We start from the raw sequence: 13,851 nt of genomic DNA on the forward strand, positions 1-13,851 counted from the left end.
TTCGTTGATGAATCTTTTATAATACCCAGCTAATCCCAAACAAAATATAACATCTCTTTGCTTTTGAGGGGTAGGGACCCTTTTTATGATGGAAATATTGTTTGGGTCAACCTCTATCCCTTCCTTGCATATGGAATGGCCAAGGAAAGCCCCTTGATTCATCAAGAATTCACATTCCTCATGGCTCAATGAGAGATTCACTTCAATGCATTTATTCAATACCTTGAATAGATTAGAGAGAGATTCATGGAAGTGACATCCATAAGGAGTGAAATCATCCATGTATATTTTGACAGAGTCATGAAAAAGTTAAGAAAAATTACTCAAAACTTCCCTCTAGAAAGTAGCAAGGGAATTTCACAGACCGAACGGAGGAACTCTATAAGCAAAGGTACCCCAAGGACATGTAAATGTGGTCTTATCTTAGTCTTCGGGGCTAATTTGGATTTGGTTGTATCCACTAAATCCTTCTAGGAAGGTGAATAATTTCTGGTTTGCGCCATTCCAGTGGCCAGGTATCCAAAACTGCATTGATAGCTTTATCAATGGCAATGAAAGGAAGTGTGGTCCACATCTGGTCAGGGTCCTTACACACCCGAATGTAGACAAAGTGCATGTCTACTTTAAACTCGGTGATGTGCTTCACACTGTCATATATTTCGCTAGACAGACGGGGTTGCTGGGTGATCCATTGTCAGATGTTTGCGTCCATCAGTATCCAAAAAAACTTAATGCCATGGATTCTTACAGCATCCTTGGTCGCCGTGAGTGACGCATATTTGGCGACTTCTGGCCAATCCTAGGCTAAAGAGTGAAACTGACTATCTTTAGGTAATTCACTGGTAACCAGCACGATGGACAACAGTACCCATGCATAGTGGAAGGTCTTGCCCTCCTCTTGGAAATCCCTACAGTTCGTCAAAAATTCGTCACAGAGGAACTGCGCCCAATTGAACCATTCCCCTGCTACGCATTTCTAAGCTAGCATGATGACTATCGCTGGAACCTCGTTACTGTGGCATTTTCGCATCACTTTCCCTGCCAGCAACTGGGTAGCAAAGCGGACCACTTTGTCTGAAATACTATCAATAGTATACCCTCACTGCCATTTCTCCAGCTTGTATTTCTTTTTCAGGGTTTTTGTCATTGTCACATAGCCACTCTTATCAACGATTTCCCTAGGGTCTCTTCCTTCACAGGGGAGCTGCGAGACCCTATGAATGAGTTCTGTCATGATGTGGACAGGATTATCCATCCATAAGTATCCATCGTGTACCAGACATAGCAACTATCTGATGACCAATATTGTAATAGGGGGACAGAGAAAGTGGGGAATGGATAGGAGACAGAGCAAACCTGGCTTCCTCCACCTTTTGCAACGATTCCTTTGGCTAAAATGTCATAACCATCCCATCCACACTTTGCTCCATCAGTTCGCTAGTCGCCAAATGAGGAAAATTTTTTGCATCTGCAAGGTCCCAATCTTCAAATTTCATCGTCGCAATACGGACAATCACCGTGCCTTCAAGTGGAACCCCTTTTGGAAGAGATGGGGTAATGAGTATGTTGTCAACGTCATCCAGATTTGTAGGGACATTAGCCTTCCCTTTGCTTGGAGGAACATACTTGGGTCATCAGACTGGCTACATATCTGCTTCACCTTTCTCGTCTGGGTCTATTTCTTTGACATAGGTCGGAGGTCCCTCTTCCTCCTCGTCACTTTCAATTGTAACAACTTTGGCCTTTTCTTCCATTGTGAGCTTTCTAAATCGTAGATTTCGCAGTGACCTCCTTACTAGTCCTAGTATCTGGGGGTCCTTCTTTGTCCGCAGCGTCCTAGGTGATTTAGGGATTTCAACGGCCTGTGGTGTAGGATTCTGTGGAACCTCCTTGGTGGTTATTGACCTAACAAACACCTCTCGCAATTCCTTTGGAATTTTCTGAAATCACAGGCTTTCTTCCATCGGCATGTCATCCATCTTGCTCCTCTCGGCTTGAACCCAAGGTGTCCTATTCTTCGAATGATCAAGCTTTGGTGTGTGCCCCTTCCCTTGCTTGTTATATACGATTTCAAATTCAAATTCGGCCTTTTGCCCTATTTTTGGCTCATTAATGTGATCTTGGCGGTCACCCCTATGCCTTAATTACCCACCGCCCGCTCCTCAGTGTCTTAAATGGGCCATCTTATCATGAATAGTAATTTCAACGGTTTCCTTCCATCCCTCCCTCGCGGTAGCGCAGCCCCTTGTACACGGATGCATTCTACGCAGTTGACTGACCTTGCATGCCAAGGCCGAATTACGTAGCTTTCTTGCAACCTGTTTTATAGTCCCACACCCTCTTTCAACTACGTGGAGCACTGAGACTGGGCATCCTATAGATAGTCAGGTGGTCACACCCTTCGTCTGAGCCTTCCTTTTCCCTGCTAGCCCGGGCTGCATGCACCCTCCGCATTCCTTTGAGTCTGGTAGCGTATTACGATATGTGCTCCCTTGTGCCCTAGGGTGCAGTCACAACCATGATAGTAGGGTCACGGCTTGTGCTAGTAGTGTAGGAGGGCCACCAGGTCCGGTTCCCATAGTGGCTCTTTCGCACAGCCCGTTTGTATGACTCCAAAGTTTATTTTGGCAATTTCCTCATCCAACCTCGCACTTTTCCTCCTTAGCTTGATCCCCGCTTCCCCTAGCTCGCAAAGTCTCATGTTACCATGCCAAATGGCTTCCCACGACCATTGGATCCCTTTGTCCAAGTCTTCTTGTTCAGGTCGAACTGCAGGGGCAGCAGCTGGGGAAATTCTTCTCAGTCCCCTGATTCCAGCACATTTATTTGGCACACACCCTGCCTGGTTTATGGTCTTCCTTGCCCAGCGAACCCTTGTGACACGTAGACACTATTGGGTTGATGGTTGCACCTCATTTCATTGTGGGCTCCATTGTAGACGGGTACTCGGACTATTATACTGTGGCTGCCTTGGTAGCCGCAGAAGTCCTCTAACCCATAACCGCCTTCTATGTTGATGCTCACTCCACCTCGTCTTCCTACATCATACCGATGTGCGAAGTGCTTCTTTCGTCACACTATGCTGCTCCTGCTCTATGATTGAAGTACCAGGGTTCACGAACTACTCCTCATTTGTTGCATCATTATTCACCGGTCATTGTCTTACTTCAGTGGTTACGTGTCACAATGATCTAATCATCATATTACAATTGCGTTTTGTGACTTCCTACAACCTATTCTGCCATCTTTCAATTTCCTCATCTGAATCCGATGTGCAAGAACTATCACGCTCCCATGAGAGTCCTTCATCTGCTAAGGGATTCCCCCAATCCTGGTCTTACGCTATTATCTGGTAGATGCAGTCTAGTTCATTTCCATTGTCTTCGTCACGCACCAGCTCGGTGTAGCGTGCTCCCTCTACTAGGTCCAGTGGAACTATGACACGAAGTGACTTTTTCTCAAATATTATTTTCCATCTTTTTAAGTTGTTAACCCCATTCATGTCCATGGCCCAATCTATTCCTAGGAATGTTGGGTATGGATTGTTATCATCAAAAATTTATATTACCTCAAAGTTGGTCTGTGTACTTACTCCTTGAATGTCCACTGTCACCCCTTGCAATCATCCCATGGGTAAGATCTTTTGCTGATTGGCCAACCGTAGTTGGATAGGAGACCACTGTAGTGTGGGCCTACCCATGCGTTCCCACGTTTTCTTAGGTAACACATTCGCATCTGACCCTATATGTAGAATGATCTGGTCCATCTCATATTCACCGATTTATGTCATCATTCGCATATTCCACCCTGTGCACAGAGCATGTTTCCCTAGTTTCCAGACTACGCACGGCTCCCCTGATCCTACACACCTAGTGATCAGCTCTTGCAGTCCTTTAACTGCTCTATTGTCGCGTAGTAATTTCATACATGTCTCTAAAAAGGTGGTAAGCATAGAGTGATCCATTCTCGGCTCAACTGGATCCCTACTACCTGGACTAGAGACTTCTGTGAAGCTCTTCTGAGCTTCTTTAGACGTCCCTCTCGCCTGTTCTCTTTCCAAGTCAGGTTCCCTTGTAGGAGCATCGCGACCCTTCCCATCGACTCCAAGTTGTTTCCTCGCATCTTATCATGTGGTTGCACTGCCCCTTAGTACCATATTTATGCTGGGATCCTCTTCATAGGGTTTCGACCTCATCATTTGGACATTTTGAGTCGGGGTAGGCTGCAATACCCCCTTCTCACGCATCTGGGCAATAAGTGTCGGACAGTCTACCATTTCATGGTCAAACTGCTCACAATATGAACAAGATATCCTCGTTGGATTAGTACAGTTGTGAGCATAGTGCCCCGGCCCTCCACAGTTATAACATATCAGCTGTCGCACCCTAGCCCGGGACCCATTCCTCTTCTGCGTCTACGTCCTTGAAATCCCCCGTGTGGCCCAACGGCTTCAATCTGCACTTGGTAGGCTGGGGTCCTTTCCATCATTAAATCGTAACTTCGACACGTTCACTTGTCGTGACCCACTGATCTACAAAATTTTCAATACAGCTACTGCAGGTTGTGGGTATACTTCTGCAATAGGTGGCAGTTGTCTGTTGCGTGCTTTCCCCCTACTTGAAAAATGGCGCACCAGAGCATGGGTGCCACACTTTTCCCTGCTTGTACCTCCAGCTTTAATGGCATCAAGCCCCCTCCCACCAGATAGTTCGTAAAGGTGGGGAAGTGGTCCTTGTCGTGTCCTTGACCTTTGCATTTAATGCACCCTACCTTTGTACGTGCCTCTGGTCTAGGTGCCCTTTCTTGCTTCAAGCTTTGCATTTCTAAGCACAGGTTTTGTAGTTGTGCATGGATTTGCTGAACTCCCAACCCCGAATCCTATATTGGAGTATCATGCAACCTCATTGTTGTCTCTAACTCTTTGGCTTGGGTTTAGATCTCTTGCTGTGACAGCGCCATCCTTAGATGTGGTGTCAACAACGCCACAAACCACACTCAGTGCTACGCGTCCATCAACGTCATGTTAACTTCGCGGATTGTGCTTTTCAATCTTTGTTCCAGATCCCACGGGGTTTCACAAGGTAACATCACGATCTCCTTGAACCCAATGACTGACCGCATCTCTGATTTTGGCCGACTAAATTCCCTATTTAACACATCCTAGATCGCCATTATTCCCACATTCAGATGGTCACTTGAGTACTTTATATACCATGTCAACGCGTGGTCCCGCAACGCACTAACCAAAGTAGCCTTTTTGATGTTATCATCTATTATGCCTTGGGCTTCCCATACAGCCTTGACCACAAACTAGAACTGACCTGGTTCCTCATTTCCTACACCCTTAAATACCAGCAACTTAACTGCACTCGCCATTCCAACCTTCAGTGGTGGCGGAGGAGGGGTCGGTGAAGATGGATTTGATGTAGGCGAAGTAGGTGTTGGCGTAGATGATGGTGGTATTAGTGGAATGCACTGCTTTATCAATCAGACTGCTCTTCTTGGATGGAACCCTACAAGTTCTTCCTCGCTTTCTCATGAAATGGAAATCAGAGGACTGTTCTCTGGTCCTTCGGTTCCTTGGTAGCCTCTTCCACTCCGCATTACGCTGGACATTAATGAATGTGCATAATCCGTTTTTCACACAACACCATTTTAATCCAAGTATTCAACGATTTGATATACTTAACCCACGGTCCTTGGAGAAAGCGCCTTTCTGCTTCACTATAACTCATAGTTGTGTCTATCATGCACTCAGAGATAAACCCTCCTATTATCCGATCCAATCAGTGATCCACTGCGCATGTGATTTTATCTTGAGATGCTTTTAGCCTGTGCACCAATTCTAGAGTCCATACAATGGGTTGATCTAGTCTGCACCTTCCCACGCTGTCAGCTAGCCTCTCGATCCACTCGTACAACTTTGTTGAGAATGATACAAAGAATATCTCATGGATCTCTGTGTATATATAATGATCCAACCACCTTTCTTTTGATACCCGCGGATTCATGTTTTCCTAAATCACGAACTCGTGAAGCTTCTGATCCAACCAATCTTCAAGCTCTTTCTTTATAGGGTTCCAGTGTTCCAATATCAGACATCCCTCAGGCAAATCCCGGTCCCGACAACGAAACCATTTGTTTGCTTATTGGGGCCTGACCCAGGTTCAAAAGAGTTATTAGCCAAACAAATCCCGCAGCTACGACCCTTTCAGTAACAGTCCGCAGAGCGCGGACTAAGGTCTCACCCAAGGTAGCAGGGGAGGGTGCTGGAACCAGGTTTCCACACCCTTGGGATGTCTTGATGTGGTCTGGAGAGGTCGCGCACCATTCTAGGGTTTCGCGCCACTCTGCTTCCGCGTAGATTCGGAGCAAGGAAAATCCTTACTACTTATTAATACTAAGTTTGTTACAGATCAGATCTACTTCTTACAGTATTTAAGCAACCATTTAATAGAGAAAAACAATGCACGCACCCAAAAATGTTATAGATTTGTATAAACTCAGAACATAAGCATAATCGCATAGATCAAAAAGATATACAAACCAGAAATTAACCAGATCCACAGTATTTCAGAATCAACTTATCTTTATTCAACTCTTTCGACAATACAACCAGATCAGCCCCGCACACTCAGCTGCAAGGGTCTGCATACACAGCTGCGGACTTTACCAGGCCTTTACGCACATAGCTGTAGAGCCTTTATCTATCTACCAACACCCTTGACTCAGAATTACAGATTCTTCAAGACTTCTCTCTTCATAAAACCATTACATTTGAGATCCAAAACTACATACCAAAAACTAACTTCTAACCATAGAGCCTTGCTCTAATTATACATTCCCATGGTCTGTGGACCATGGGCAGGTGGACAACCCTTTGACTTGACTTCTTACAGTTCGCACTCCTTGCACTTCACAAAGTTGTTACCATACTCTTTACACAAAATTGCGGGCTTTGATCCCCAAAACCATTACGTGGGGCCTACGTTATCCAACACACACAAATTCTTCAATTCCCCCATAAGTTCAACCTCTTATAGGGTGTGTTGGCTAGGTTGGATAAACCTCTCAGGAAAGGGAGGTGGATTGACTTGAGGAGAACTCTCTTCCTTCTCTTCTTCAATCTCTTCAGATGGGGAATGTGGGTGATTATCTGGGAGCACTCTCTCATACTGAAGGTTGATCTCCTGGATTTCCACAACATAAGTAGGATAGAATGGATCTCCACTGTAGACCTACTATGATTTCTTGCTTTTTAGGTTCAGATTCGGTTGAATAGGCATTTGGGGTTGCTTAGGTGGAGTTGGATGAGTGAGCTATGGTTGAGGTTGGGGTGGAGGCAGTAAACCAATAGGTTGGTTGACTTGAGGCCTCCACCCTTTTGATGGGTTTCCCCATTGAGAAGATTGGAGTGGATATGGGTGAAAAGGATGGTTGACAGGTTGAGGAGAATATGGAGGAGCATAAAGCGAAGAAGGAGGTGTGTACCATGATGGATGAATGGAAGAGAACCAAGGTTGCAAAGGTGCATTCTGATTTGGATTGTAATAAGATTAATGTTCACCTTGCATGCCCTATTGATATGGCTGAGGTCCTTGAGGACTTCTTTGATTAATGAAGAAAAGTTTCTCTGACCCACCTTCTACCCCTTGGTATACAACTTTCAAGCCTAGAAAAGAGGGGAATTTTTAGTTTGCATGATTTTCTTCACAGACTAGGAAGAATTCTATGACATTCAATGGGCATTCATTCCTAGGTTGTCTTTTACTGCATGTCTTCATAACTTGATGATACCTTGACTGATAACTTTGTTGTGTGTGTGCAGGTGCCTCTCTGATGTCCAAGCAATTTTTGTTGCTGGGATGCCTTCCTAAGGATGATTTGTCCCTTCTTGGTTGCAGACAAGGATCCATCATGCTTTTTGTGGGGGGAAAAAAGATATGAGGGATTTCAATTGTGACTACACATGCTGCTACAGGAGGAGTTTTCTCCCTATAGCAGTCTTTTGATCCTCCCTTGAAGTATTAAGTTTGCATGATAGTGTTGAGGGAGATGATGACAAGCCATGAGGATAGGGTTAGAGTCACGAGGAAGTAGTGCAAATATTGGATAAATAGAAAATAGTTGCTTCTGTGTTTTTTTAAAGGTAGGACAAAGTGGAAATTTTGAGCAAGTTTTGGTGAAATGGAGTGGATGGGTGATGGATGGATGATGAGTAAATCATTGGAGGACCCCCTTTATCATTTCCTAGAGGCATCATGGAATTTTGGGTTATTCTTCTCATTGGATCCCCCTCCTGTAGCTTCACAGGCTCCTCCTATAGCATTACAGGACCTCCTGTAGCAATACAGGTCCTTCCTGTAGCATCACAGTGAGGAGGTGAAATTCAAATTTCTTGTTGATTGGATGGTGGAGAGAGATGGTTATATGAGTGGAGAGTATGGAGATGAGGTGTATGGATGGAAGAATGGATGAGAACTTGTAGGTTTTGTCTTGTAGCCACAAAAACTTCCAACTGTCTGTAGTCCTGCAAAGGAAGAGAAAGGTTAGCAGGAATGGCGTAAGCTTCTTCCTTGTGTTCCTCTTTTCACTTTTTGTTTTTTTTTCTCTTTTTTTTAGACAAGTAGGCTACCTCTATGGAATTTTTCAACCTACATGCCTTACCTAGGTGCCTCAAAGGAGGTTTTCTCCTAGGGATCTTTATTTTTTCTTCTCATTTTTTCTCTTGGGCTGCCTCAGAGAGGTTTTCAAGCCTGGATTTGGCCTCATATGCCTCATAGAGGATTTCATCCAGACCTTCTTATTATTTATTTATTTTTTTCAAATTTCTAGGAATATCGTGGACTGGAAGCTATGAAACTCCCAATCACATTTAATTGTTTGCTGACTAAATTGATAAATTCTTCCTTAGACAAAGTTATTCTATATAGATTCAACCTATAACCATTTACAAGTAAGGGAATACCTCCCTCATCAATGGTTCTGGCCTGGACATATCCACTTTCATGACACTTTTCTACTAGATATGGACCCAACCATCTTGTCATTATCTTCCCTTTGAAATATTTGAACCTAGAATCATATAGTGGGCCCAATCTCCTTCTTGAAAAGTTTTTTCCTTGATATATTTATCATGATACACCTTTATTTGTAGTTGTATGACTTAAGTGTGTAGGAGAGCTTGCAACCTGAACTCATCTAAGCTATTAAGGTGGAGCAACCTTTCTTGTTGTGTTGTAATGAATTCTAAGTCCAACTGATCTTCCATCCTCAAAGTGTTGTATTCAAACTCAATAGGAAGCAAAGCCTTCTTCCCATAAACCAAGTCATATGGAGTGAACTCAGTGGTGGTTTTCAAGTGGTGTTATAGGCCCAAGTGGCCTCCACTAGTATTTTTGCCCAATATTTCCTGCTGATGCTAACAACTTTGGTGAGGATTCTCTCCAATTCTCTATTTGTGACCTCTACTTGCCCATTTTCTTGAGGGTGATAGACAGTGGGTGTCTTGTGTGTGATATGGTGTTGCCTCATGAGCTCTTCAATCAGATTTGGTGTGAATTGTGCTCCTTAATCGGTGACTACCTCCCTTGGATACCAAAAGTTGTAGAAGATGTTTTCTCTTAAAACCCCATACATATTCTGCTCAGATGCTTCTTTGAATGCCTTTCTCTAAGCCCACTTTTTCAAGTAACCAATGCACACAATGATTTACCTCTTATGCCTTGATGGTGGATCAATTGGCCTACTGAAATACATCCCCCACTTGTCAAACGGATCTAAGGCTACTTGAGGTTGTAGGGGAATTTCATCCTTGGGTGTGGTTGTTTCCATCCTTTAGCACTGATCACATATGGTGGTGTATATTGTTTCATATTAGTATAAAGTGGCCCAATAGTAACGAACCTGTAAAACTTTAAAGGTTGTCCTTTTAGCAACAAACTAACCCCCACAAGGTCCATCATGACATGCAGAGAGGATGTCGAAGACCTCTTCTTCCCTTACATATCTCCTCAACATTTGATATGGTCCCAATTTGAAAATATTTCCCTCAAACCAAGTGAAAGGAGCGATTTTCTTTACAATCTTACTTTTCTCTCTGGATGATATATTAGGAGGGAACCTCCCAACAACCAAGTAGTTATCTATGTCAAACAACCAAGGAGAAAGGCTTGAGATGGCAAAGAGGTGTTCATATGGAATTTGATCATCCACCATCTCCTCATTACCTGTATACAAGGTTAGTTTGGACAAGAAATATGCAACCACATTTTCTTTCCCTGGTTTGTCAATAATAGTCAAATCAAATTTTTGTAATAGTAATAACCATCTAATTATCTTAGAATTGACATCAGGCTTATTCATCAAATATTTAACAGCATGAAAAAAAATTGATACCAAGTGATATAATGACTGAATTTGTTTAAAGAATGTACTACAACTAAGAGTTCATTTTCAGTGACAATGTAGTTCAACTCAAATTTAGAAAAAATCTTACTAATGAAATAGATAGCATAAGGAAATTTATCTTCTACTTGTCTGAAGGCTTCGCCCACAACTTATCTGATGCATCAGTATGGATATGGAAAGGAAATTCCCAGTTAGGACCCCTAAGGATGGGTGCAATGGTCAACTTTCATTTCAGTACTTCAAGGGCCTCTTGACAATTGCTTGTCCAACAAAAATCTGAATCCTTGGCTAGAATCCAAACAAATGTGAAGCCATTTTACTAAATTCTTTGATGAATATTTTATAATACCCAACTAATCCCAAAAAAAATATAACATCTCTTTGCTTTTGAGGGGTAGGGACCCTTTTTATGATGGAAATATTGTTTGGGTCAACCTCTATCCCTTCCTTGCATATGGAATGACCAAGGAAAGCCCCTTCATTCATCAAGAATTCACATTCCTCATGGCTCAATGAGAGATTCACTTCAATGCATTTCTTCAATACCTTGAATAGATTAGAGAGAGATTCATGGAAGTCACATACATAAGGAGTGAAATCATCCATCTATATTTTGACAGAGTCATGAACAAGTTAAGAAAAATTACTCAAAACTGCACTCTAGAAAGTAGCAAGGGAATTGCACAAACCAAATGGAAGAACTCTATAAGCAAAGGTACCCCAAGGACATGTAAATGTGGTCTTATCTTAGTCTTTGGGGCTAATTTGGATTTGGTTGTATCCACTAAATCCTTCTAGGAAGGTGAATAATTTCTTCCCTAGGAAGGTGAAAAATGGTCCTTCTTTCTAGTCTTGTTAAGTTCCCGATAATCAACAAAGATTATCCACTTCCCATTCTTCTTGGGTACTAAAACAACAGGTGACACCCACTCACTATTTGAAATGGGGTATATGAACCCTACATCAGTATCTTTTGTAATTCTTCTTTTACAACTTACTTAAGAGTTTGGTTCATCCTTCTCTGGGGTTGGCGCACAGACTTTCATCCCTCCTTGATGTAAATATGATGAGTACAAACTGAGGGATGCGCACCTTTAATTTCCATATAATCCCAGGAAAAAGTATCCATGTATTCTCTCAACACATTGCACAACTTTTCTTCCTATTTGGCCAAAAGAGAGGGGTTTATCTTTAAATTTCTATATGGGCCAAACTCTACAATCTTGACATGTTCTGGACTTGAGTCAATAGGGCATAAATCAGTCCAAGGACTACTCCTAGATTCTTTCATAAACTCATCAATTGGTATGGGAGTGGGAGGTTGGTTATGAAGGATATGGTCAATGAGGTCATCTTCATCAGGTATACACCCTCCTATAGCAGTATCTAGAGTGCATATTGGGTAGGGGGTTGTGTGATATAATTCATCACATTCCTCGTCTTCTAACCACAAGGGTAATTCATGTTCAATAGAAGGCTGAGCAAGAGGATAAAATACTAGTTGTTTTGATAAATGTTCATTCTTAATAGTCAAGTTCCCAACCCTACAACTAATGTAGGCATCAATAGTGGGCAACCAAGGTCTTCGTAAGATGAGAGGATGGCCATTAAACTTGTTTCTAGGTTGTAGATCCAGGAAATCAATAGGATACTCCCAAGATACAATGGAGACCATAACATCTTCAACAATTTCCTTAGGCGCTACTTTGGATCCCTCTACCAACTTTAGGACTGCGATGGTATTCCTCAAAACCCCTTAGATATTTAGCTCTAGCATGGTTTCCTTAGTCATCACATTGATTGTCGCCCCAATATCAATCAAGGTATTAGGGACTGTAATTCCATCAATGTGCACACCCACTACTGGGCTTTCGGGCTCTAGATATTTCGAGAAGATCACCCTCCCAAGTATCAGATCAGATAGATGGCGAACAAAATTGATGGTGGGGATTTCTCTTTTTCTTTTCTGAGGATATTTGAAAAAGAAATCCTTGATAAACTTATTATAAATGGGAACATCTTTAATGGCCTAGAGAAGGAGTATCTCAACACATTGTTGGCTTATTGGGGCCTGAACCAGGTTCGGAAGAGTTATTAGCCAAACAAATCCTGCAGCTACCGACCCTTTCAGCAATAGTCCGCGGAGCGTGGACTAAGGTCTCACCTGAGGTAGTAGGGGATGGTGTTGGAACCAAGTTTCGCACCCTTGGGATGTCTTGATGTGGTCTGGATAGGTCACGCACCATTCTGGGGCTTCGCGCCACTCTACTTCAACGTAGATCTGGAACAAGGCAAAACCTTACTACTTATTAATACTGAGTTTGTTACAGACCAGATCTTATTCTTACAGTCTTTGAGCAAAATTTAATAGAGATAACCAATGCATGCACCCAGAAATGTTATAGATTTGCATAAACTCAGAACATAAGCATAAGCGCACAGATCAAACAGATATATAAACTAGAAATTAACCAGATCCACGATATTTGTGAATCAACACAGTATTTCAGAATCAACTTATCTTTATTCAACTCGTTCGCCAATACAACCAGATCTACCCTACGCACTTAGCTACAGGGGTCCGTGCACATAGCTTTGGACTCTACCAGGCCTCCACGCACGCAACTACAGAGCGTCTATCTATCTACCAACACCCTTGACTAGGACTTACAGATGCTTCAAGACTTCTCTCTTCATAAACCCATTACATTTGAGATCCAAAACTACATACCAAAAAATGACTTCTAACCATAGAGCCTTGCTCTATTTATACATTCCCATGGTCCGTGGACCATGGGCAGGCAAACAACGCTTTGATTTGACTTCTTACAGTTCACACTCCACGCACTTCGCAGAGTCATTACCATACTCTTTACCCAAAATTGCAGGCTTTGAGCCCCAAAACCATTACGTGGGGCCTACGCTACCCAACAGTCCCCTAACAGAATCATCGTGACTCGTCCCAAGTCACTCAGCTGGTGTGACAATCTTCACGTGGAGGTTGGTCAACAACTTCTGTTCTTCGCTCGTACTTGCAGCAAACTCTTCTACTATCCGTTGTACCTGTTCGACGTGGCCCACCGACACATTAGTCTATGTTTTAGCTACTTCACCGAGTGCATTATCTACCTGCATGTGGGCCACCTTGCGCTCAATGGCGGTGGAAACTGCGAATGCCTCATCAAGCCAAGGCTAGAGATGTTCTTTAATCACTGCTTCCTTCTGTTTGGCATCATCAGCTTATATCTTCAGGGCCTGGGCCTCCGTTATCTTGGCCAAGCGTTGTGTAATAGCAACCGTTTGCACATTTCCTCTGACATTATCATAGGCTTGTTGGAGCTCCCTTGCCTCTATTTCTATTCATTGTAAGGTTGGATCTTCCTGGATTGAAGTGAGCATAATAAGTGACTAATCCAACAAGTTGGCATACTCCTTCATGGC

This window comes from Pinus tabuliformis, chromosome 6 (genome assembly GCF_031772625.1).
Source record: "Pinus tabuliformis cultivar Carrire ecotype Pingquan chromosome 6, CPIR1, whole genome shotgun sequence".
Lineage (NCBI taxonomy): Eukaryota > Viridiplantae > Streptophyta > Pinopsida > Pinales > Pinaceae > Pinus > Pinus tabuliformis.